General features: G+C 36.1%; 1 protein-coding gene and 1 long non-coding RNA gene across 2 annotated transcripts in view; one reads left to right on the plus strand and one right to left on the minus strand.

The window, feature by feature from the left end:
- The window catches only part of LOC136041575 (uncharacterized), a 170,407-nt gene that overhangs the window by 132,780 nt on the left and 10,955 nt on the right, over nt 1–26,672 (minus strand). The gene's annotated exons all lie outside the window — the stretch shown is intronic.
- Nucleotides 24,496–26,672, plus strand: part of LOC136041574 (glucose dehydrogenase [FAD, quinone]-like) — a 96,134-nt gene continuing 93,957 nt past the window's right edge. The window contains exon 1 of the mRNA XM_065726267.1: nt 24,496–24,832. The gene's annotated coding sequence lies outside the window, so the exon portion shown is untranslated. The remainder of the gene's footprint in view (nt 24,833–26,672) is intronic.

Genomic DNA, 26,672 nt, shown 5'->3' on the forward strand with positions numbered 1-26,672 from the left:
TTTCTGAGGATTAACCAGCTGGTATAAAATCGGTAACCTCCATACAAAGGTAGTTGCACGGTCACTTTTGACTAAACTGAAGCAAATGTTCTGGAGCAGATCGTCATTTGTTTCATGTCTGAGTTTCAGGCCAGATCTAGCTCATAAAGGCAGATGTTGCTAGTATTACAAAAATAAGGAAAAATCACAGTATATAGCAAACCCAGGATCAGAAACGCATCGAGGTACGGGAGCTCTAGCACAGACATTTGGAACTCCAAATTTATCCTTATATCTGGGCACAGATAATCACATAAAAAATGACCTTTTTTTTGTTGGGCCCCCAAATAATAATAATTAAAAAAAGTAATGCGTACTTCCCTGCCTAAGACAAGTTTCTGGAAGGGGTTAAAATAAATTATGCTAAGCGTTAATTGAGCCACGACTACTGAAAGCTTTTTGCTCAACTGGGTCCCCGTCTCTCCTATATCTCAAGATGACACACTTTTGCAAGTGTGACCATTGACAAAAAATCTAGAAGAGACATTTTTCTCGCATTCTGAAATGAAAATGAGAAATGCCCTCACGTTTTTAGGATGCAAATAAGTCATCAACACTCTGAATTGAATGCAAATAATCACCATACCCTGACTTCTGTTCAAAAGCACCAATTTGGTCATACCCTGACTTCTGTTCTTTTCAAAAAGCACTATTCATCCAAACTGCACTCAATGCAAGATTTCGCTGACACTAAGTTGCAATGATGCAACCAAATGCTGACGATGACACACCTCTAGTGAAGGGGCACTGACTTTTTAAAACGAAGAGAAATTAGAACACATTTGAAGGGGGCTCCTCCCTTCTCAACACCTCGCTCTTTCAGCTAAAGTTTGAATTTTGTCCCAATTCTTTAAGAAGGACTCCTTAGACACAAGGATCGTTTTAATGTTGCTCCTTACTTTCAGTTGAAAACTTACTTTCAGTTGTATTTTTTTTATTAAATTTATTTAAAAAAGATGCGTAAAATACTACAGGTCTCAATACACAATATATATATATATATATATATATATATATATATATATATATATATATATATATATATATATATATATATATATATATATATATATATACATATATATATATATATATATATATATATATATATATATATATATATATATACAAAATAAACCAATGTACAATTATTTAATCATTCGGGCGCTAACACCCTCTGAAATATACGACAGGTAATTATGGGTGGGCAACTCCTCGATACAGTCAAGAATGTCGACAAAGCTATGTGCAGGCATGCATATACGGAAGCACGCGCCCAATAATCAGCTACAATAAATAGAACGGAAACCCTTATTATATCTGCTAACATTGACACGCTTATGAATATTAGCAAATGTAACCGAAACTATTTTAGTGTAATACAATACTACGCCTATGACACATAAATAAACAAAAATAGTGAATAAATAAAATTTTAACATGAATAAATTTCTCGGGACGACAGCTTCACTTTTGAAAATGCGGTGTTCATGCTAGTAATTGCTCGCTCATACCAGCAAATTCATCCACCTAGAAAAATAGCCTCTTGGACATTACGCATAACAAAAAGACAAATAGAAGGCGCTTACACTGCTATTAGGATCAGAAAAAAAATATCTCCCGCTGCCCAATACAGAATTTTCAGCACCGTCACGACCAAAGGGAATTGGAAGTCATAACGGAAATAATTGCGTTAGGAAAGAAAGGCTTTGAACATAGAAATAGAAAGATTATAAAAAAAGAAATAAAAAAGGGAATAGTTGTGGGAAAAGTCAAAGTCATGGCCAATTGTAGAAAAAGCCAAGACAGATTGTCCAATTAAGTGGGCAGCCGAGTCAATGTTAGTCAAGCATCATTAGAAAGCCACTTGAGATTGAAATATACTGCTCAGAGGCTTTAACTAAAAGTGGCAACACACCAAAAAAGGCAAATAATTGAAAAATAATCTTACAAATGGAAAAACATACTTTTGCAAATAGAGGAGAGGATAGTAGCCAAACTCTTGTTTTGTAGTAATTTTTTGCTTCTGAACCTTGATTTGCGTATTCAATTTAAGTTTTAATCGTTTTAAGATTTAGTTTTTCATTTATATTAAAACGTTTAATGTGTTTATTTGCTAAAACTGTTAATTTAATTGATTGTTTATTTTGGGTTTCATTTATTTTTTCATAGTATCTGGTCGGGTCTAGTTCGGACTTTTATTGGAATTTATTTCTGCATATCTTAAGTTTAATATTTTACTTTTTTTTCGGAAGACTTCTTTCTCGGAGTTTTTTTTTTACTTAATACAGAAACAAGATATGTATTTGGGTTTTTGCCTTAAATTACCTAAAATCACATGTCCAGCGAGATAAGGTGGTGATGAGCCTCTTGTGGAACATCTCGCTGGTGGTGTGACATGACTATGGTCTGGAATATCAGGCTAGTCTCCTTTCTTGAACGTATTTATGGTTTGTGACTGGATGGTGACTTTGGAGAGGCTGTTCCAGGAAGGAACTTTTGTTCGTGAATCCATTTTTTAATATATAAATTAAAAGTTTAAGCAATCATCTATATATTTTCATTTCGTTTTATGGATAAAAAGGAAGGCAGCGTAGTTTAATGAACTATTTATAAAAGAGTAGAACTCCTTTGAAAGTATATTAAACAAAAATCTCTACAAAAACTAGGTTTGATCCCACTTTCTAGGGCTTTTATGAAAGTAGGCTATGTCACTTTTCACGGATGAAGGATCACTGACTGCTAAATATTTTTCATTTCGCCATAAAACTAGGACCAAAGGGAAACCATGTAATCCCCCCAATAGTTGGGGAATGATTACAAGAAAGGATCGAAAGAAAATTGAAATTTCAGGGATAAAAAAAGAAGCTTCGAATTGATTGAGTTGAAGTTGGAACATGTGCAGTGGTCGAGCGAGCTCCGGAGTCTCGACAAAACCTCCCAAAGCACGGGGGCAAGAGTTGAAAGTTATACACCAGAGGTAAATAAGGTTTAATGCAAGCGGTGTTCGAGTAGACTTTGGAAAGGGGCTAATTTGATGGCAAATCAAAAGTTCTAAGTCACTTTTTAAGATTCCAATGGATCAAAAGGCAGCTAGTCCCCCAACCCCACTCCCTCTTTTCCCTAAATGAATCCGATTGGATTTTGAGATGGCAATTTTGTTCAAAATAGACCAAAATTCTATAAAAAAACACCAGGGTTAACCCAACTCCCTACAGCCCGGGGGCAAGTGTTTTAAGCAATGCTCCGGGGGTATATAAGATTTTTGTCGAAGGGGTGGTCTTATAAACTTTACAGGGGACTCATTTGATTAGAAATTGAAAGTTCTGACTAAATGTTAAGAGTTAAAAGTGACTGAAGAAAAACCCCCCTATGCCTTTTTCCCCAAATGAATTGGGTTGAAAACTTGAGAAAGCCATTTTGTTCAGAACAGTCCATTTATCATATAAAGTTTTATGGGAGGAAAATGTCGTTTAAACTTTGTAGGAAGCTCATTTGACTAGAAATGGAAGCTCGAGTTCCCTATTTTAGGTGTCAAAATTCACCAGAAGGCAACAGTCCCCCTACGCCCTCTTTTCCCCAAATGTATCCGATGAAAAATTTGGCTTAACCCTTGTTTTCAAATTAGTCCAAAGATTATATTAAGAATGACGTTTGGGGTTGATATAACCCTCCCCCCGAGCCCTGGACGAGGGTTTTAATTCATACCTGGTTGCATATCAGGTTTTTATGGAAAACATGGCGGTATAAACTTTGGAGGGGGGCTCATTATTGGAAATTTGAAGTTCTAGCTCATTTTTAGATTCAGAAGTGATCGAAGGGCCAATAGCTCCCCATGCCTTCTTTTCCCAAATAAACCAGATTGAAACTTTAAGATAACCATTTTGTTCTAAATAATACAAATGTCAAATAGCTTTGATTCAGGGTTTGAGTCTGGAAAACAATAAAATATGAAAAAACCTTATATTAAACAAAATCGAAGAACGACCACACCCTCAAAACTTAGAAGAATTAGCAGCCATGAGACGAAGTCTCATAATCTGAGCCAGCTCAATCTGGAAGATAATCAATTATGAAATATTATCGCATTAAAGAAAAACCTTCAAAACCCTGAAGGGTCAGAACCCTAGGACGAAGTTACAAAATTCGATTCCGTTCAATCCGAAAAATAGCAAAATATGAAAACAACATTCTACTAAAGAAAAATGAAAGAACTGCCAAATGCTTGAAGGGTCAGTGCACTAGGATGAAGTAAAATCTGAGTTTGTTCAATGAAAAAAAAAAAAGAAATCCCGGCAATTATTTTCTGGATTGAATAGACACAGGTTTCGCATCTTCGTCATAGGGTGCTGACCCTTCTAGGTTTTGAGGGTTTGACCGGGTTTCCAATTTTTAATACAGTGCGTTTTCATGCTTTATTATTTTTCAGATTGAACGGGCTCAGATTATGAGACTTTGTCCAAAGGCAAGTCCTTCTAGAACTTGAGGGTTTGACCATGCTTTAGTTTTGTTTAATATAAGGTTATTTTTCCGGATTGAAGAGACTCAGATTTTGTGACTTCGTCTTAGGGTGCTGACCCATCTAGGGCTGGAGGGTTTGACCGTGCTTTCAGTTTTTTTAATACATGACATTTTAGTATTCTGCTTTTTTGGATAGAAAGGACTCAGATTATGTGACTTCATCTCAAGGGCGCTAACCCTTCTAGGGTTTGGGGGTTTGGCCGTGCTTTCATTTTCTTTCATATACGGATTTGCAAATTTTATTATTTTTAGGACTGAACGGAATTTTTTGATTTCGTCTTAGTGCGTTCACTCTTCTAGGGTTTGAAGGTTTGACCATGCTTTCAATTTTCTTTAGTATAAGGTTTTTTCATATCATATTATTTTTCGGATTGAATGGACTTAGATTTTATGCTTCGTCTTAGGGAACTGACCCTTCTAGGGTTGGAGGATCTGACTGTGCTTTCTATTTCCTTTAATACAAGTTTTTTTCTATTTTATTATTTTTCGGATTGAGCGAACTCAGATTTTGTGACTTCGTCTTAGTACAACGACCCTTTTAGGGTTTGAGTAGTATTTAAATTTTCTTGTTATAGTCAATAAAAATTCTCATTTTGAGAATATAATGAAAAAAGATGATATTTGAAACCCAGTCAAAGTTAAGTTCCTGCACCTCACTACAGGAAAAGTCCATAAGCGGAAAACTAAAGAATTAAACCTACTTATTAGTCACTTGTCGTGCCCTGCTAAAATTCTATAATAAATAAGAGATGGAAAATCAGTTTTCTCATATTCCAATATTTTAACATTTCAATTCTTGTTTCATCATGTTTTTTTTTTATTAGTGTTTGAATTTTTCCAGTTTTGATCAATAAATAATTTCTTTTTGAGAATTTGTTGAATTAAGAGGATATTGGAACCCCCTTAAACTCAAGTTCATACGTCTGATTCCATTAAAACCTTATATGTCCGAGAGGTGTAACTTACCACCCCTGCCATCGGGCTTAGGGTATTTTATCAACCCCGAAGGTATTGCTATACAATTTTTAGGCCATTTTAAAAAAAAACGGCTATATCAAATTTTTGATCAGATGCATTTGAGGAAAAGAGGGCGTGGGGGCGTGTGGTCCTCGGATAAATTTTGACTCTGAAAATGGGGATCTATTCCAACCAAACGAATCTTCTTCAAAGTTTATTCGACTATATAATCTAATGTCAACCCGGAGATTTTGTTATATGATTTTGGTCTATTTTAAGCAAAATGGCTAATTCAAAAATATCATCAGATATATTTATGGATAAGATGGCGGTTTGGGGGGCTAGCTGCTCTCCGACAACTTCTGACTCTGAAAAGGCAACTAGAACTTTCAATTTCTGATCATTTGAATTTGCCCCTCAAAATTTTGTACTACCACCCTTTCGATAAAACCATATATAACCTGGGGCATAATCTACAACACTTGCCCCCAGGATTTGGTGGGTTGTCTAAACCTCAAAACTTTTTATCTGATTTTTGGACTTTTGGCTATCTGAATTACACGTCGGTGGAAATATCTGGGGCATGTACTTCGTAAGGAGGAATCCTGTATCCCAAAAACGACTTTTCAGAGGTAACCAGAAGGAAGAAGAAGATGAGGCAGGCTGCGGAATACGCTGAGGCTCACCTATCAGACGGACCTGCGAAAGATAAATGCTTCCCTTCAACCGGGTTTGGAAAGAGATTCTTGCTGTGGGGCATATGAAGGATGACTGGTGGCTTCCCGTGGATTCCCTGGGCGCCTGTGGAGGCACAGGAGGATATAAAGTCTAAAGTAAAGGCTATCTCAATATTTTGATCAGATTTCTTTAGAAGTGGCCAGGGGAAGTTAGCAAAAAAATACAGGGGAGGGTGCTGGTTGCCCTTGAATCAACTTTGACTCTTAAGAAGAGAACCCTTTCAATATCAAATTGATTGAGCTCTCTCCAAGATCCTCACGGCAACCCATTCTAAAAGAAGTGACCCTGTGAAAAAAATATTTGGGAAGCCTATGGGTCTTCCACAGGGCTAAGGCGCTCCCTTTGATTTCAGTAGGCTATCAAAGGAAAACTTTTTTTCGAACAGGTTCAAGCTGAAAGTAAGAATTATGCAAATTCACTAATGTAGTATCTAAAATTCATTCTGTATCGAGAGTGCAAGAAGTGCTTATTAAGAGTCAAACTATCGCTTTGAAAGAATACAAGATTTTACCTCCTTTTATGGATCATCTAATCAATGTTGGAGTTTGAAAGAGAATTCCAAATCAACTCAATTTTGTTCGTTGTTCATTTTTTCATCCTTTAATTTGTTCATTGTTTACACATACATATACTATATGTTATTGAGAAAGGTATGCATGTTTGAAATCTACTTTCCGAAAAGAAGAAAGGCATTCAGGTGAGCCTTTCAGAGAATGTTAAGGGAGTGTTGAACTAAATCAAAACGCGTTAAGTTTATAGGGATTGTCAAAAGGGCGTAACCCAGAAATGACTTAGTATAATAATTTGCAACTTTCAGGGAATGATAAGGGAGATGATCAAGAAGGCAACATTTTCAAGTTACCATTACTGCCGCAACTACAGCCACTATTACCGCTCCCACTTTTACTACTACTACCACATAACTCCATTTACAATATGAAGGGAAAAATTGAACCAAATCAAAAGACACTATGTGTATAAACATTGTCAAAAGAGAGTATTTCAAGATTTGATTTGGGTATTAAGTTGGAACTTTCAGAAAATGGTTAAAGGGGGAGATCTTCTGACCAAAGTTTAACATGTGCACGCTTCTACTAATACTACTACCATTGCTACATTTACTACTACTACAACTACTTCTTCAGCATCTACTTCTATTGTAACTGCTTGTTAGACTGAGGGCATTTCGACGAAAATATCAGTAAGTAGATGAATATGCAGGTCATCAAAAGGACAATTCGCAATTTAATAGCAACGGATAACTCTACTAACTTGAAACTTCCGGAACTTGGTGATAAGGCCTAACGTTAATACTGACCAAAAGGCAATAGGTTAATGCTACTGCTGCTACTAGTACTACCACTATTACTATAAATACTACTATCAGTAATGCCATTAAAACTACTGGGACGACTACTACAACTATACCTAAGGGTAGTAAGGTGATATTTTCAGGGAATCTGGAGGGAGCAAGGTGGGCTGACTCAAAAATCCCATCTGTATGCAAGTTGCCAAAAGAGCGTAACAGCAATATCTTGGGAATAGTTTGGTGTTTGAAGTTGAAACTAACAGGGGTTGTCAAGGGGGACGTTGGAATAACCACAAGAAGATTTTTGCATCCTAATACTGCTGTTTCTACTCATACTACTTTTAGTACTAGATAGTGCTACAATGATTACTACTTTTACTACTGCTACTACTGCCACTAAAGGTAAGTCAACTACCATTAATTCTTCTGCTTCTACTATTACTGCTAGTACTACTACTGCTACTACTAAAACTAAGGGTATTAAGGCAAAACATTTATGAAATACCGAAATTGAATGAAAAGACGAAATTGTGGAAAAGATGGTGGATGGGGAGGGGGCTAGCAGCTCTCCGGCAACTTCTGACTCTGAAAAGACAACTATAACTTTTCATTTCTTATCATTTGAGCCACTCCAAATTTTGTACTACCACCCTCGTCAAAAGGTTATCAAATGAGCGCAACAACAATATCTTAGGAAATGTTGGTGTGTTAAGTTGAAACTAACAGGGGTTGTCAAGGGGGATGTTGAAATAACCAAAAGAAGATTTTTGCATCCTAATGCTGCTGTTTCTACTCATACTACTTCTAGCGCTAGATAGTGCTCCTATTATTACTACTTTTACTACTGCTACTGCGACTAAAGATAAGGCAACTACCATTAATTCTTCTGCTACTACTATTACTGCTAGTACTACTACTGCTACTACTAAAACTAAGGGTATTAAGGCAAAATGTGAAATATCGAAATTGTATGGAAAAAGATCGAAATACATTACGCCCGCACAGGTTGTCAAGAGGACGTATCAGAAATGTTTCAAGAACGGTTGATGGTATTAAGTTGAAACGTTTAGCGTGTTCAAAGAGGATGTTGAAGAAACCAAAGGGGCTATACGAATACTGCTACTAATTTTAGTAATTACATTGTTACTACGCAAGCTAAAAGTATTAGTGTGAAGCTTTCAAGGAATATGTAGGCTGATGTTGAACTAAATAAAAAAAAACAAATATGATACCTGTTGTTTTTTTTGTATTTTCTTTAAATATTACTGCAATGTAGTGCTTAGATATTCTTATTAATGCACTTTTTTTAACGTTTTTAATGCATTATTTACGGCATTTATGGTTGATTGTCTATTTATTGGGCCCCTAAAAAGCTGCATCCGTTATTTTACTAATTTCTGCTTTTTTTGTTTGGTATTTTTGTATCGTTCGTATGTTTGATTCTATTCGTGTCTTTGTTTTCTTTTCCAACCCTTTTTTCTTGTGTATTGTTTATTTTGTATCCCCTCTTTGATTCTTATTGTTTTTTTTCTTACAACATTGTGTACTGTATATTGCTTTATTGTCACAGTATTGGTGGAACGCCAAAAAGCTACATCCGTATTTTGCATGATTTCTCTTTTTTGTTTTGTTTAAGCATTTTCTCTTATTAGTGCATTAATTTGAAAAACTTTTCTGCAAAACAAATTTTTCCAAGAAAATTAAAAAGCTCCATTAAGCCAATAATCAGCAGAAATAAAGTTGAATAATATTCCATGCATGTAACTACCACAAATCATAAAATAAAAATAATTGAAACTCAAAAGAAAAAGAAATCTACAATAAATAATCGAGTCAAACTCAAAACAATCAAAAGTTAACATGAGTAAAACTGACAGACTCCATGTCTTCTCCGGACCAGAACATAATCTACATTCTACTAAAAAAAAAGAAAAAAAAAGATAAATCATCATGTATTATCAGTTCAATATACATATACGGATGTATATTCCTTAAGGTTTTAATCATGATTTATTTATTAAAGTAAAAAAAGTGTGTAAATACTTGTAATATATTTTTTTTGAGTAAAGTGCAAATTATGCTCTGGTCTTGAGAAAGCATGGGGGTTTTTAGCCCTACTCATGTTAATATTTGCTCGTTTTGAGTTTGACCCGACTATTTAAAGTGATTTATACTCGTTCAAATTTCATTTTTTTTCTGACGATAGTAAGTGGTAGTTTTATACTTGAAGATTATTCAACTTTATTTCTGATTTGTTTTTTAACCTGCCTAACTGAAAACTTGCATGGGACCTTTAACGCGGGCAATAATGGATGCGTTGTCAAATGAGATGAAATGGTGTGGATTGTCGAACAAATGTTGAGCCAGTGCGGAATTAAAAATCTCAGGGCTTTGGCGTAGCCTCATGGCCTTGTCTATTGAGGACCCTATGTTCTAATAAAGACCGTTACACTTACTAACATCTGGCAGACCACTTTTAATATTAATATTATCATTCTTATTAATTATAAAATAAAAAATAAATAAAACCAGAAGGACAAACAAAACAAAGTCCGAAACAACTCTAGAAGCTAAGCCAAACCTCCGCAAATAATGGGATTTTTCTAATTAAAAAAAAAAAAAAAAAAACTAAATAGAGTCTTAGCTTCAAAAAACAAGACCTGAAAAAGAGCCTTAGCTTCAAACATTAATGCTACCATCTTAAAAAATAAGTTCGTCAAATAATCATCTATATCAGGTTAACTACCTGAACCAGGGTTTAGGTCCGTCGGGGACTTTTTTGAAGATTCCTCCACCAGCACTAGACCCAACCTGAATTCATGTTATGTATTAGAGATAATTACTTGGCTAAAAAAAAAAAAAAATAGAGATAAAAAAATAGCGTTCATTTGTTTTTCGTATTTTTTTTTCAGTAAAGTGTAAACTATTTTCTGGTCTTGATCAGGCATTGGGGTTATCAGCCCTACTCATGTTAATTCTTGCTCGTTTTGACTTTGACTCGGCTATTTACGTATTTCTGTTCGTTTTGGGTTTTATTTATTTATTGATAGGGATTTGTGGTAGTTTCACGCTTGGAAGATTATTTGACTTTATTTTTGCTCATTCTTTGCTTAATGAAGCTCTTTACTTTTCTTTGAAAAACTTGTCTTGTGGAAAAAGTTTTTAAAAATTAATTACTAGTAATAGCAGTATTACAAGTTGCAGCACTAGTATTAACGTATTGCCTTTGTCAGCAGAGCATCCCTCATATCCTTATGAAAGTTTCAAACTATTACATTTAGCCGTTGTTAGGGCATTGCTGATATGTCTCTTTGATAGCCTGTATGTTTGTAAGCTTCTTGAAATTTTCATGTCAATACTCCTAGCCTTACAAGTAGTTGCAACAGAAGTAGTAGTAATAGTGGTAGTAAATAAAGCAGTGATAGTAGTACTAGTAGTAGCATGCACATAATGCTTTTGGTCAGATGATCTTCTCCTTTAATCATTCTCTGATATTTCTAATTAATACCGAAACTAATCCTTCAGATGCACTTTTTTGAAAATTGTACTTGTGCTTTTGATTTATTTCAGATATCCCCTCAATGTTGTAAATGGAGTAGTGTGGAAGTAGTAGTGGTGGTAGTTGTAATAGTAGTAATAGCAAGCAAATATTACCTTTTTGGTCATCTCCCTTATCGTTTCCTTAAAGTTCCAAAATAATGTACTCAGTCCTTCCTCAGTTGTTCCCTTTTTACAACCCTTATACAGATAATGTCTTTTGATTAAGCGCATTATTCATCTCGATATTCTCTTAATGGCTCACCTGAATGCACTTCGTCTTTGTGGAAAGTAGACTTCAAACATGCATACCTTTCTCAATAACATAGCCTATATTATACGTAAACATAGACAAATTGCCTAACTTACAGCCCTTGCCCTGAGGACTGTTTAGCTGTATGTATCCCCAAAGACATAATTGCTGGACCTTATCATTTTTCTTAAACTTCTAAGAGAGTAAATTAATAGCTCCCGGAACAAAATAACTCTATTAAGACTCAGATCGGATGTGTTTTGGGGAAAAATAGTCTTGAGGGGGGGGGGGGGCTGGTTGCCCACCATTAACTTTTGACTCTTAAAAACGGCACTTTAAACCCCAATTTTCAATCAAATGAGGCCCACCCGATCCAAAGTCTTAACGACCATCCGTTCCATAAAAACCTTGTACGCCCCGGGGGAATATTTTATAGCCCTTGCTCCTGTGCTCTGGAGGGGGCTGTATTCACCCTGAAACATTATTATATGCTCTTTAGGCTATTGTGAATAAAACGCTAATTTCACAAATTCGATCAGATGGAAAAGAGGATGTCAGAGAGGGGGAAGTGAGTTTCCTGCCATCAGTTTTGACTTTTAAAATAGAAGTAAAACTGTACATTTCCAGTCAGTTGAGCCTCATCTAAAGTTAACACGATTAAACCTTTCATAAAAACCTTATATACCACCCGGAGCATAGCTTATAACACTTGTCCCCGGACTCAGGTAGGGAGGGGGGTCAACCCCAAAGGTCTTGTTATGTGATCTTTGGATTTTTTTTAATGGCAATGTCAAGTTTCTATCGAATACATTTGGGGAAAACACGAGGTGGAGGTGAGACGGGTAGCTGCCGTCCGATCGCTATGACTCTTAAAAAGGGAGTAAGAACTTCCGGTTTTAAATCCCATAAGCCCCCTCTGAAGTTCATACGACCATCGTTCCATAAGAACCTTAAATGCTCCTGTGTATAACTTACAACCAATGCCCTGAGAGCCATTGGGGGAGAGGGCTGTCATCCTTAAAGACATAATTTGTGGACCTTAAAACTACCCTGAACAAAATGACTATCACAATATTTTGACTGGAAGTGCTTTGGCAAGTGATGGGCGTGGGGATGGGCGATGGGCTCTCCAATCACTTTCGACTATAAAAAGGGCACTAGAGCTTTTAATTTCCAATCGAATGAGTCCTTTTTAAAGTTTCTGTGACAACTCCTTCCATAAAAAGTTCCGTGATCTACCCCTCCTTCCTCCGAACAAAAACAAACAACAGAATAAATAGCACATTTGCATTTATCGCTCTTTACTTAGGCTGAACTTATGATCTTTGGATTGTTTTTGAACAAATGGATATCTCAAAATTTCTATCACATGCCTTTCGGGAAAATACAACGTGTGGGGGGGATTAGTGGCCCTTTCATTCCTTGACTCTTAAAAAGGGCACTAGAAGCTCTTATTTCCATCCCAAAGAGGGCTGTAGGGAGGGGGGAAGGTGACATCCTCAAAGACATAATATCCAGACCTTTCAACTACGCTGAACAAAATGGCTAATTCAAATTTTGATTGGATATGTTTTGGGAAATGATGGGCGTGATGGGAATGCTCATCCTCCAGTCTAAGGAAGACCAGACTAAGGAAACAAAAAAAAACGCATTGTGCCATTATAGCTCTTTACTTAGGCAGCGCCATTGCGCTGCCTGTGATTTTACTTTATTCTAGTACATATTCTGTTTTTGTGCATTGTTTATGTATTTGTGGTTAATCGTCGTACACTGTTAAGCCTGCAAAAATTGTTACCATTTTTGGCCTACAAAGGCCTGCATTGCTAAGCCTGTTTTTGTTTTGTTCGTTTTTTACTGTATTGTTTATTCTTTATATAGTTGATTGCCATTATGCTGTTATATCCTGACAAAGCTCTTGTCGTAGTTTCTGATTTTTGTATTTTCTTTCCTATGTATTTGACTTTTCGTGGTATACCTTACTGTGTTCTGGCTTATTTTCTCCTTTTTTTTATTGTATTTCTGTTTATTTTAATGTTTTAATGGCATACTGTCGTTGAGAATTATGTGCTTATAATGCTTGTAAAAAAATCTAGTGTTAATAAAAATGATTTACGATTATCATTTATGATTAATTATTATTCTAATATTTGTTTTTAGAAATGTTGTATATTTTGCACTGGTTTTGGCCTCAACAGCACCAGTACTGACCTTCCTTTTTCATATGTCCTTGTTCGCGCAGAGATGTCCTTCCCATGCCACCTTCTCTTGGATCAATACAATTTTCCATCTGCGCTTATAAAAATTTGTCCTAATTATTAGAAACTAGGCTTTGCTACCCCTATAAAAAAAAAATGGTGACTAATACAGATTTGATGATATCTAAATGATTGGGCGTATATTTACTCCTGTTTTCTCAAAGAGAAACAAAAAAAGTTTCTCCAAACAAGATTTTTTTTAAAAGTGCAATACAAATATGTTTGTACATATATATGTTTGTATATATGTTGTAAATTTATGTTTGTAAATATATGTTCAGTTTATCTTGTTTGTCTTTTCCTTCTTAGACAATAATCAGTTTGTAGAAATATTTGCATATATTTTTTCTGTCACTGAAAGCAAAAAGCTTTTTTTTCTAAAACTTACCCTATAAGAAGGTTGTTGAAGGTCAGCCCCCCCCCTCTTCCCCTATTTGCGTAATTGTAAGAAAAAACACAAACAGCTACCAATCTATTCTCCAATCTGTGTTATCAATATCTACACCCCTTTAGAGTTTTTCTACTCAAATTTAGCTAAAAAAAAAGTTTTTTCAAAATTGAAGTTTTACTGCTTTTCTTTCAAGCCTTGCTTTCTGTAAATTACTTTTTTAATACTCCTTCTATTTTCTTCATGAGATGCTTCTACTTTTTTCTTTTTTTTTTGTTTAGTGTCAAATTATCGAACTTCACCAATTACCATCTTATACGCATAAAAAACTTTCTTAGTGTGTGATAATAAACAAACCAATTGGCACCACTTATAGTGCTTGAAGCACCATACATCCCACCATACGTGGCATATTTTAGCCAAGGTGTACGTTTTTATACGACATGCTGAAAGTTTTCACTACCTGTGGCGCGCACCACCTGTTGTGCATGATTTCTTAAAGTTATCCACCCCTCAAAACTAATATCAAGGGAAAGATAAAACTTAATAAAAAGTAAAATGCTACTGAACAGTCATGTTTTTCAAATGCAACAAGTGACCTAAATATTCGGTATATAGTGAAAATTTAGGTTTGTATGGTTTGAGTTTTAAACCACAATCTATGGTTCGCTGAATCTCTGTAACATCTTTGATTTGCATGGAGAAATGCATATACAAACTAAAAATAAAACTAAATAAAAAATGATATAAGACAAAAAATAAAATACAACTATTAAAGCGCTAACGTGTTTGTATAATTAGCTCTTGGTATGCTACCATTTGATTTTACCACTGGGTTTTTATTCTGAATTATTATTATCGCTATTACTATTCAAATTGACATAAAATAGAAAATAAAAAAGGTAAATTGTCAGCAAAGTGACTATGACTAAAGCACAACAGATAATTTATTTGTTTCATGTTTTATTTTTATAATTATTATTATATAATTTGCTTTCATGTTTGCCAGTATTGGCCATGCTTTTATAATAACCAATCTGAGATTCCACTTTAGCGTTATTGGGAAAGTACATTCCCAATGTGTTTCAAAGTTGTTTTTTTTTTATAAGTGTAAACCATAGACTCGGATCAAAGAGTTCGTGGTAACAAACTGTAAGTAAGGAGCGACCTGGCTAAATAGCAACCAAAACTCTAAAAACGGAATTGACGTTTATTATTACGTTTATTATAATTTACGTATAAATTCCGTAAAAATGGAATATATACCAATAGATACATCAAAACAATTGGATTATTTTGTTGATTTCAAATATGTAAATTCCTTTAAGTTTAGTTTCACCCACCAAAGGCTAGGAACCTGAGAAAATTTACCTAATTTTTGAAAAAAAGGGGGAGACGCCCCCTAAAATTCATAGAATCTAAACAAAACAAGAACCAAGGACTCATATAGCACTTTTGATGAGGTCCTAGCACGTCAAGAAGCACTGAAATCACCAAAGCACTAGATATCCCACCAACTCCCCCTAAGAGATCGGATCTTATCCGGTTATGCCAATCATGTATCTAAGACTTTTGCTTATTCTTGAACTCGTCAAAGCACTAGAAATCCCACCAACTCCCCCAAACAGATTGGATCAAGTCCAGTTATGTCAATCATATATTTAGAACTTGTGCTTATTCTTCCCTTCAAGTTTTATTCCGATTTCTACACTATAAGCGTTATCCAAGGTCTCTGGTTTCAAAGATTTCTGTGTCCTCCCCCATATCCGACGTCCCTGGATCAAATCCGAATTGAAAATAGAGCATGTGAGACATAAGATATTTCTATATATCAAGTTTCATTAATATCCGATCACTGTTTCGTAAGATAAACATACCTCAATTTTCACGATTTCTCCTCCCTCCAGCCCCCAGATAGTTGAACCGGGGAGACGACTGTTATCAAGTCAATTTATGCAGGTCCCTGACACCCCTACCAATTTTCATCGTATTAAGCATCGAACTTGCCAAAGCACTAGAACTCCCCCAACTCCCCCAAAGAGAGTGAATCCGGTACGGTTATGTCAATCACGTATCTAGGACTTGTACTTATTCTTTCCACCAAGTTTCATCCCAATCTCTCCATTCTAAGCATTTTCCAAGATTTGCGGTTTCCCCCTCCAACTCCCCCAATGTCACCGAATCCGGTCGGGATTTGAAATATGAGCTCTGACTCTCGAGATCCTTCCAAATATCAAATTTCATTAAGATCTGATCATCTGATCGTAAGTTAAAAATACATCATTTTTTCTAATTTTTCCGAATTAACCGACGGGCAAGTGCCATAAGAACACACCATCAGATTCAGCTTATCAGAGAACCATACTGTAGAGGTTTCAAGCTCCTATATGCAAAAATACGGAACTTAAGAAAGATCACGGATGCGCGTTTATTTGTTTGTATTTTTTTGTATGTTCTCCCCAACAGTGATAGTATCGAACCATTGGTCCTAAAACATCTTAAGAGGGACCTTTTGAATGGAAACTGGAAGTTCTAGTGCCCATTTTAAGTGATTAAAAAGATTGGAGGGCGATTAGGCCCCCTACACTGCCCCCTTTTTCAAAAAATAATCCAACCAAAATTTTGAGATAGCCGTTTTGTTCATCATAGCTGAAAGTCCAAGTAAATAAGCCTCTCGATATAAAAATAACCCCCTCTCACAGCCCCAGGGGCAAGGTCTTTAAGTTTGTAAAATATATCCATTGTTTACCCCTAGTATTTGTTATTGGGAAGTATGCATATATTTTCGGGTGGGGGAGGGAAAGAATTTTCTACGGGGGATTTCTCCATTTGGGAATTTTCCATGAGAAGGAAAGATTTTAGGGGGTTAACTTGTCAGGGGAAATTAGACACTTGGGGAATTTGCCAGAATTCGTATACCAAATTTTTTTTATATGCCATACTTCGTCTTTTATGTCTCAATTTTACGCGTGGAGTTGTTAAGGGTAATTTCCCGGTGTAAATTTTCACAGAGATTGAATTGTCTAGAGGATATTTCCGTGTGGAGGGGGATTTTCCCATGGAGGTGGGGCAATGTTTCCCGGCATTATTTAAAAATCAAGCAGAAATTAAAGAAATTGTTTTCAACTGAAAGTGAAGAGCAACGTTAAAACTTAAAATGAACAGAAATAGATACATGTATGAAGGGGAATGTCCCCCTCCTCAGCACCTCGTTCTTTACGCTAAAACTTTGAATACTGTCCCAATTTTTTAAAGATGACTCCTGAAGCACAACGGTCGTTTAACAGAAAAATAAGCTTTTTTAAAAGTACTAAACAACACTAGCGTAAAGAGCAACGAAAATTATAAGTTTTAGTGCCCTTTTTAAGTGACCAAACAAATTGGAGGGCCTCTAGGTCCCCTCCCACGCACGTTTTCCCTAAAGTCAATGGATAGAAATTTTGAGATAGCCATTCTATTCAACTTAGTGAAAAACCTAATAAATTCAGGACTTTTATGCGTTGGGGTGGAGTTGGGTTTGGGGGAGAGGGGTTAATTGGGAGGATCTTTCCATGGAGGAATTTACCATGAGGGAAGAGAATTTCCATGAAGGGGGCGCAGAATTTTCTAGCATTATTTAAAAAAACAATTAGAAAATGAATAAAACAAATTTTTTCATCAGGAAGTAATGAGTAGCATTAGAAATTAAAATGAACATAAAATAATACGTATATAAGGGAATTCGTCTCATCCACAATACCTTGCTCTTTACGCTAAAGTATTTTCAGTGATTTCGACTATTTATTCTATGGCCTTTATAATTCAGGGTCATTCTAAAAGATTTGGGATGTAATTCTAGCTTTAGTGTAAAGAGCGAGGTATTGAAAAGGGAGTAAACCCCTTCATATACATAATAAAAACAAACAAATACAGAAGTTCGTTACGTAAGTTAATTCTTAAGGTACGTATGTTTATTACTAACAAAAACGCTCGTATAAAAAATAAAAAAATATGGTTGCATTTTTATGTAACCAAAAATTGGAGGGCAACTAGGCCTCCTCCCCCTTTTTTTTATCAGAATCGTCTGGCCAAAACTACGGGAAATCCATTTAGCAAAAAAAAATTGATATGCAAATTTCGTTTTAAGTATTCATGTGCGGTGAGCCAAAATCTAAACATGCATTAATACGAAAATGTTCAGAAATTAAAAAAAAAAACAAGTTTTTTTTAACTGCAAATAAGGAGCAAGGTTAGAACTTAAAACGAAGAGAAATTATTCCTTACATAAAAGGGTTTGTCCCCTCAGCAACGCCTTGCTAAAGTTTTTTTTTTTTAAAGTAGAGTTGTGGCAGAGTCAAACTTTAGCGTCAAGAGCGCGGTGTTGCGGAGGAGACAACCCCCCAACCTCTTTTATATAAAGAATAATATCTCTTCGTTTTAAGTTTTAATGTCGCTTCTTACTTGCAGTTAAGAAAAAACTTTTTTTATTTATTGCTGGTAAGAATGAAATGATATTTTTTTTTTGAATTGCTGCAGGTTTACAAGGAGAATGCTTGTCCAAGATTACCAGTTCTAGGCATCTAACCCCCCCCCCCCCCTAAAAAACCCTGAAAACACCCCACCGCGGAAAATACTCCCTGGAAAACACCCCCACAGAGAGCACCTCGAGGAAAATATCTTCACCTCCCCGTGGATAATATCCCCCGGAAAATACCTCCTTTCTAGGAACACATCCTTGTTGAAAGGAAGATATTCCAAAAAAATTTACGCCCCACTGAAAATTCTCCCAGATAATCCCTCCCCATGAGAAAACCCCCCTCGAAAAATGTCTCTATGCTTCCCAATAAAAAGGAATTAAAAAAAAACTCATCACAAATGTGAAATTTATATCTACACCCCGTATGATTTATAAGAATATTTTTTGTCTACACTGTTAACATGAAAGTAAAGGGTAACATTAAATCCCAAAATGAGCAGAATTTAATCCGTGGGGCACTGCCCCTTTCTCATCCTCACCTCCACCTCATGGTCGCAGAAACGTTGGAGTGTGCTGATTAGATGAGAAATTGAGACTTCAAGTCCATTTTTTCCACCAGGCACGGGGGGGGGACTTTAAAGGAAGGTATATTCCTAGGGAATATTTCCAGGGAAGGTCTTTTCAGAAGGAGAATATATTCCAGGGGGTATTTTCCGCGGGGGGATAGTATTTTCTGTTTTTTTTTCACGGGGTGGGGGATTTTCTGGTGGTCATTTTTCACGGGGTATTTTCTGGGGGATTTCCCATTCCAAAATTGCCATAAACACCTTCTGAAAATGAGTTCAAACCCAATCTGTGTCAGAACTCCAACCCCGAGTGCTAGATGAATTTCAAATGCCTTGTGTGGATTAAGATTTTACAAAGCGCTTTTTTTTCAACTAACGTATGAACTAAATATCTACCCTATATATGAGGATTAATGGTACTAAAACAATTTGTATCAAATGAAATACAAAAAAAATCGATCCTCAAAACACCAAAATTACGTTGTAGGAGTTTACTACTAAAAAGGGAAATAAAACAGAAAATTTATAATATAAAAAAGAATAAAATAAAAGAAATAATCAAGAATTATATATAAGGATTAGTGGTACTAAAACAATTTGCATCAAATGAAATACAAAAAAATCAATCCTCAAAACACCAAAATTACGTTGTAGGAGTTTACTACTAAAAAGGGAAATAAAACAGAAAATATATAATATAAAAAAGAATAAATTAAAATAAATAATCAAGAATTAATTTTGAATCAGAAATTAGAGTGCGAGGTCAAAGAGAAAAAAAAAATACTGACCGTTACTTCCTTGTCATAAAGTGTGCTTTAATAAAATTGTTTTTTTGTTTTTTTTTCTTAGGATCTTTTTCAGCGAGCCAATCGTATTATTATTTATTTCTGGAGAGAAAAATAGCCCCCCTTTTTTCAAAACTGGTTAAATTACTATATAAAAAAAGATAGCAAAGGAATTTAATTTATAGGGAGGGAGTTAAAAAACTCCACTTTTCCAAAACCTACTTGATCCTTCTTGAGTTAGTTTAAGCCAGTAGCTTTTTTATTCATGACGCAGTTTACAAAAAACTTTCCATTTTTATGTGGTTATGTCTTCATTGGCAAACATGTAAGAATTTCACAGGAGGATACAAACTCTTAAAACAAGAGCTAAGAGTTCATATGGCACTTGTGACGAGGCAAGAAGAGCTAAGAGCCAAGAACTCATATGGTATGAGCTCTAACAAAATTCTAAGAATCAATAGATTGATTTAAAAGGAAAATCAGAGGCTTAATGCCGGTCAGAATTTAAAATAAGAGCTCTGAGTCACGATTTCCTTGTAAATATCAAAATTCATTCAGATCCGATCACCCACTCGTAAGTTACAAATACCTAATTTTTTCTAATTTTCCCTCTCCCTTTAGCCCCCCAGATGGTCGAATATGGGAAAAAGACTTTATCAAGTCAATTTGTGCAGCTCCCTGACACGCCTACCAAATTTCATCGTCCTAGCACGTCCAGAAGCACCAAACTCGCAAAATCACTGAACCCCTTCCCCCAACTCCCCCAAAGAGAGTGAATCCAGTACGGTTACGTCAATCGCGTATAAAGCACATTTGCTTATTCTATCCACCAAGCTTCGTCCCAATTCTTCCACTCCTAGTGTTTTCCAAGATTTCCCCCTCCAACTCTCCCCAATGTCAAAAGATCTGGTCAGGATTGAGATAAGAACTCTGAGACATGGATTCCTTCTAAATATCAAATTTCATTAAGATCTGATCACCTATTCGTAAGATAAAAATACCCCAATTTTCACGTTTTCCAAGAATTCCGGTTTCCACCTCAAACTTCCCCCAATGTCACAGGATCTGGTCGGAATTCGAAATTAGAGCTTTAAAGCACAAGATCCTTCTAATTTTCAAATTTCATTAAGATCTGGTCACCCTTTCGTAAGTTACAAATACCTCAATTTTCAAAATTACCCCCCCCCCCAATCCATCAAAGAGAGCAGATCCGGTCCGGTTATGTCAGTCATGTATCTTAGACAGGTTTTTATTCTTCCCATCCAGTTTCATCCTGATCTCTCCGCTTTAAGTATTTTCTAAGATTTCCGGTACCCCAACTGCCCCAGCCCCCCCCCCCAATTACATTGGATCCGGTTGAGATTTAAAATAAGAGATCTGACTTACGAGGTCCTTCTAAATATGAAGTTTCATAAAGATCCGATCACTCCTTCGTAAGTTAAAAATACGTCATTTTTCTAATTTTTCAGAATTAACCCCCCCTCCCAATAGAGCGGATCCCTTCCAATTATGTAAATCACTTATCTAAGACTTCTGCTTATTTTTCCCACCGTGTTTTATCCCGATCCCTCCAATCTAAGCGTTTTCCATGATTTTAGGTTCCCCCACCCCAAAAACACCCCAATGTCACCAGATCCGGTCGGGATTTAAAATGAGAGCTTTGAGACACAATATTCTTCTAAATATCAAATTTCATTGAGATTCGATCACCCGTTCGTAAGTTAAAAATACCTCAGTTTTTCTAATTTTTCAGAATTACCCCCCCCCCCCCTCAACTACCCCAAAGAGAGCGGATCCGTTCCGGTTATGTCAATCATGTATCTGGGACTTGTGCTTATTTTTCCCACCAAATTTCATCCCGATCCCTCCACTCTAAGTGTTTTCCAAGATTTTAGGTTTCCCACTCCCAACTCCCCCCAATGTCGCCAGATCCGGTCGGGATTTAAAATGAGAGCTCTGAGACACGATATCCTTTTAAATATCAAATTTCATTGAGATCCGATCACCTGTTCGTAAGTTAAAAATACCTCATTTTTTATAATTTTCAGAATTAACCCCCCCCCCAACTACCCCAAAGAAAGCGGATCCGTTCAGGTTATGTCAATCATGTGTCTAGGACTTGTGCTTATTTTTTCCACCAAGTTCCATCCCGATCCCTCCACTCTAAGTGTTTTCCAAGATTTTTGGTTTCCCCCTCCCAAATCTCCCCCACAATGTCACCAGATCCGGTCGGGATTTAAATAACAGCTCTGAGACACGATATCCTTCCAAACATCAAATTTCATTAAGATCTGATCGACAGACAGACCGACGGAATTTGCGATTGTTATATGTCACTTGGTTAATACCAAGTGCCATAAAAATGGGTAAATTAAATGGAAAAATTATAGAAACTACAGGAAAATTGTAAAATTTTGACGCTATGAGGGGGAAAATGGATTCAGAAGCCCTTTTCATCCACATTTCTATTTTGCTTTTTTTTTCATTTGCCATTTTGGAAATAAGGCCAATGTGGTGTCACATTATCAATAGCCTTGGAGAGGTTGGGTCAACCCCTTCCTATGTAGGTTCACCTTTGACGTTTCAAAGTACAGACGGGGTCACAATCATTAGTTTATATCTTTGGATAACAATTTTGTTTGAAGGAGAGTAAGATCAAATTGATTGAACATGAGCTAGGGGTTTTTAACATGCCTGCCCACATTGGGAAGAAAAATCACCTCTCTGATGTTGCTCTTAAAGACTCATTAGAAAAATAGGCCTCTTGAAATTATAACACTCAGATGCACTAATCTGCTCATTTAGTTATATAAATTTAGTCACACTAAAGTAGACCCGTTTTACTCACAATTCATAAATATCCAATTAAAACCAAATTCTTTTACTTTGAACTCTGAATCAATATAATCCAGTTATTTGAGATGCTCTCACTTTGAAAGCTAGTTCAGTACTGAACAAGTAAAATAACAAAAAAATAGTTTGTCTTGTAGGTACTGCACAATTTCTTTCAGCGCAATCGTTCAGACACGTTAATTTCGATGCAGAGGGGCAATTGCTCCCTTTTGGCCCGCCTCTAGAATTTGAAAGCATATTTTTATTATTTTTTTTGAAAAACATTTTCAGGTGTTTTTGCCGAACAAATTTTAAAAACAATTGTATTGCCCCCCCCCCAAACATTTTAAAAAAATGTTTTACAGCTCCCTTTGTTTTTTATGTGTTTTGAGCATAAAAAAGAAAGTAAGCTTTTGTGCACCTAAAACTCCTTTGTTATATCAGGGTTACCCTCCCCTTCCAATTCAGGAATATCAGCATCTGAGTTCCATCTTTTCTTCTTCGATATTCGAAATACATAATTTTCTAGGGTACATCATTTTCTGTTTTATGTCAAACTTAGGGTTCTTCCTTCAGAATATCAAGTTTGACAGAAAAATTACATTTTTACGCTAGTGGTATTATAGTGGAGTGGCTAAGCTTTAAAAATCAGAAAAATCGTTCGATTTTTCAGAAAGCAGGAAAGTTAGTAAGCATATTCTTTCGATTGAGTTGAAATAATCCTGAAATTAGAGGGGAACAAAATCGATCGCAAGAGCGTCGTTAACACGTCCTATAACACTACAAATTGTCAAGTTGGGTTTTGAAAGCCCAATAAAGTTTAGAAATGGGTAAAGAAAGCCGTTGAGCTCATCGGTCGTCTCACTTTTAGCCTCAGATCATAAGAACGTCGTCTAAATGTCACGAAACGTCGCGTCTTGTAGTGGTTTGTTGATAGATAAGAGTCAGTAAATTAAAGCCATGGATGAGGTCTCAAATATGCTGAAAATTCCTAGAAAGGGAGGCAATAAACTAGGTGACAAGAAAGTCGTCAACAAGTTGTATAATATTGCTTATTTAAAAAAAAAGAAGTTTAGATAGAGAACGAAAGTCTTGAATGGGCAAAAATGAGCTCCTGTTCGCACCGGCGAAAAATGGGGCTCGGATCACACTAGTATTGTATTAGGGGCTATAAATTAGAACTGCAGACCTCAGTTTTCTTAAATATTGTAACTTCGTCAGAAGGTCACATTAGGTTATGTGACAACATTGTTAGGTCTTACAACGTTGCAATTTCTAAAATACAGTAGTCATTTTAGCGACGTTTGTGAAGTTTAGACAACGTTCTTCTGATCCGAGGATAAAAGTGAGACGACCAGTCGGTTCAGCACCATTTTTTTCCCCATTTCAAAACTTTCTCGGGCTACTAAAACCCTACTTAACAGTTCGAGACGTTATACGACGTTTTGATGACGTTCTAGTGACCAAATCTTCCAGTTCCAGGATTGTTCAATGTGGTCGAAAGTATATGTTCACCAGCTTTCATGCTTTCTTGAAGAAATGAATGATTTTCATGCTTAGCTGCTCTACTATTATGTAATTTTACTGCAACGCGACAACCCAATTCTTACAGCATACTTGCCTCCTATGCATTCTAATCGGAAGATAAGTTATGTGAATTACCCTCTAAAAGGTTGGATAATCGAAGATGTGTTCTTGGAGTCAGGAACAAACCCAAAATTCCGAAACATTTGATGGCATTTTAACTTCCATCCTTCACAAACCTGAAAGCCTAACCTCAAGCAAGAATCATGCCAAGTCGGCCACTACCCATCAGTTTAGATACCCGTACCGTCTGCTTGTCCACTCTACCCAAGAACTTTCTCTGATTCAAAAAGCTATATGAACAGTTATAAGCTATCGAGATGTTTGAAACCTTGAAAATGTCGCAAATGCAACGGATCTTATGAGTTAGCGTGCAAAATGTGCGAGCAATTAGTCAGTACGTCAAGTGCGACTTAGTGTGAAGCATTACTGACAAAGTGAAGTAGATCTTTTTTTTTTTGAAAAAAAAAGATCTTTGCATTTTACATAATTTGTGGATGTAATATGAATCACTTGTAGTGGATATCAATTTGTCGGATATACATTTTAAAGGAATTTTACGTGAAAATAGCGATTGAAGGAATTTTCTGGTATAAGAGTTAATTTTAAAGAGTGAGTATTCTCATAAATTTCTCATACTGAACAATTCGTAATAGTCTAAGGCTTTGGAAATCAATTAGCCTAGGTATTAATCGCTCACTTAAATAATCCAAGTTACAAAACATTGAGGCTTTGGAGGTGGAATTGCTATTTATAGACTTTTCCCTAACTCAGAAAAGGTCTAGCCTAGGTGAATGATAATACCAGGAAGAGATCTACTTTAAGGATAAGGATGAGGATACGGCACTTGACCATTTTAAAGTCCAAACCGGCTGTGTTGATCTCCTTTTCGAGGCCCTTCAGCCAGGAAGTGCGGGGGATTGCGGGTAGGGCGTCTTGTGCTTTCGCATACCCTCCCTGCTTACCCTCCCCAGATTTCGCCAGGTACTCATTTAGAGCCGGGTCGACTCTCGCTGAACTTACAGAGTCACGCCACTGACCCCAGATTCCAACCAAATAACCGGCCACACCAAGAGTCGGGCCCCTGCTCCTTGGACAAAGGATTATATACCTGTCGTGCCAACCACTCGGCTAGGATGGCTACATTAAATCATTTTGAAAGTCCTGGCACCACTTTCCTAACCTAAGAACCATTGTTACCAACTTCCTCTTTATGTAATGCAATTAAAACATCATACAATTATAATACTGCAAATATTGGTAAATGTATAGTTTAGTCACAAGCTGTCTAAAATGCGTATTACTGCATATAGCAAGATTCTGATGATCGCTTATTGTTTCTTTGTCATTATTAGAGAAGCTCATCTATTTTTAGCTAAGATCCCCCTCCAACGAGACTAAAAATGCGTAAAGTGGGCTTGCTTACAGGTAACATTACCTATAGAGCGAAGCGCATTAGTCCATAAGCCCCGCAGGGAGTGGGATGGGGTCTGTATTCTATATTTATTCAGCAAAGTGTGATAAAACTAAAAAAAAACTCGCCCCGCTGCCTACAGGGCTAAGTGACTGATGCGCTTCGCTCTATAGGCAATGTTACCTGTAAGCATGCCCACTTTACGCATTTTTAGTTTGCCCCCTGGAGGAGGAGGGTCAACCAGAAATGGATGCGCTCCTACAGCACTGTTTCCAGTTTAGACAGCTTGTGACGAAACTAAACATTTACCCAAATATTAGCCGACAATATTTTAACTAAATAGTATGATTTTATTATTGCCTACCAATTAATTTAATTAATGTGATTAGTATTATATAGGAGATTAATATTTCTGCAGTTAATGCAGAAAGTGTGGTTAATACTTGGCTCGTTATGGAATCTGGAGTTAGCAGGATTATGTCCTATTGCCATGTCTATGGATTATTTGAATGGGCTGCGTCCTAACGCGAAAGCGGAAGAAAATGGTCCCAATCGGAAGGTAAAATTCTCCTAGGTTTAGATAATGCAGATGACGAGTTTTCTAGCCTAGGTAAAAATGCTAACACAATGAATGAATTTCTGGTGATTTCTAGAGCATAGGGTAAAAGAATAAGTTTGAAAATTAAAGTCAAGAAAACTATGTTGCTTAGACTAGGAATAAATTGAGTGAAGGGTTGATTTTAGGTTAGCATAAGATCGATCAAGTGGAAGTAAACGTATCACAGTTCATATAATCGACTTACCAAGAAAGTGAAAATACCACTCGATGCCTTTTTCTTATGCTCTCTACGAATATAATAATCGCTTCTATCACAAATTCAAATTTAGGCACTTTTTGTACTCTTGAAAATGACGAATTTTCAATTCAAATATGAGTTATCGGTCGTTTTCCGACCAAATAATACTACGTTTTCTCAGCGCTGTTTTCTTGGTCGTTTTCGACAAAATAATGCTACATTATATCAGTGCCAAAATTTT

Source organism: Artemia franciscana, unplaced genomic scaffold (genome assembly GCF_032884065.1).
Source record: "Artemia franciscana unplaced genomic scaffold, ASM3288406v1 PGA_scaffold_30, whole genome shotgun sequence".
NCBI classification, from domain to species: domain Eukaryota; kingdom Metazoa; phylum Arthropoda; class Branchiopoda; order Anostraca; family Artemiidae; genus Artemia; species Artemia franciscana.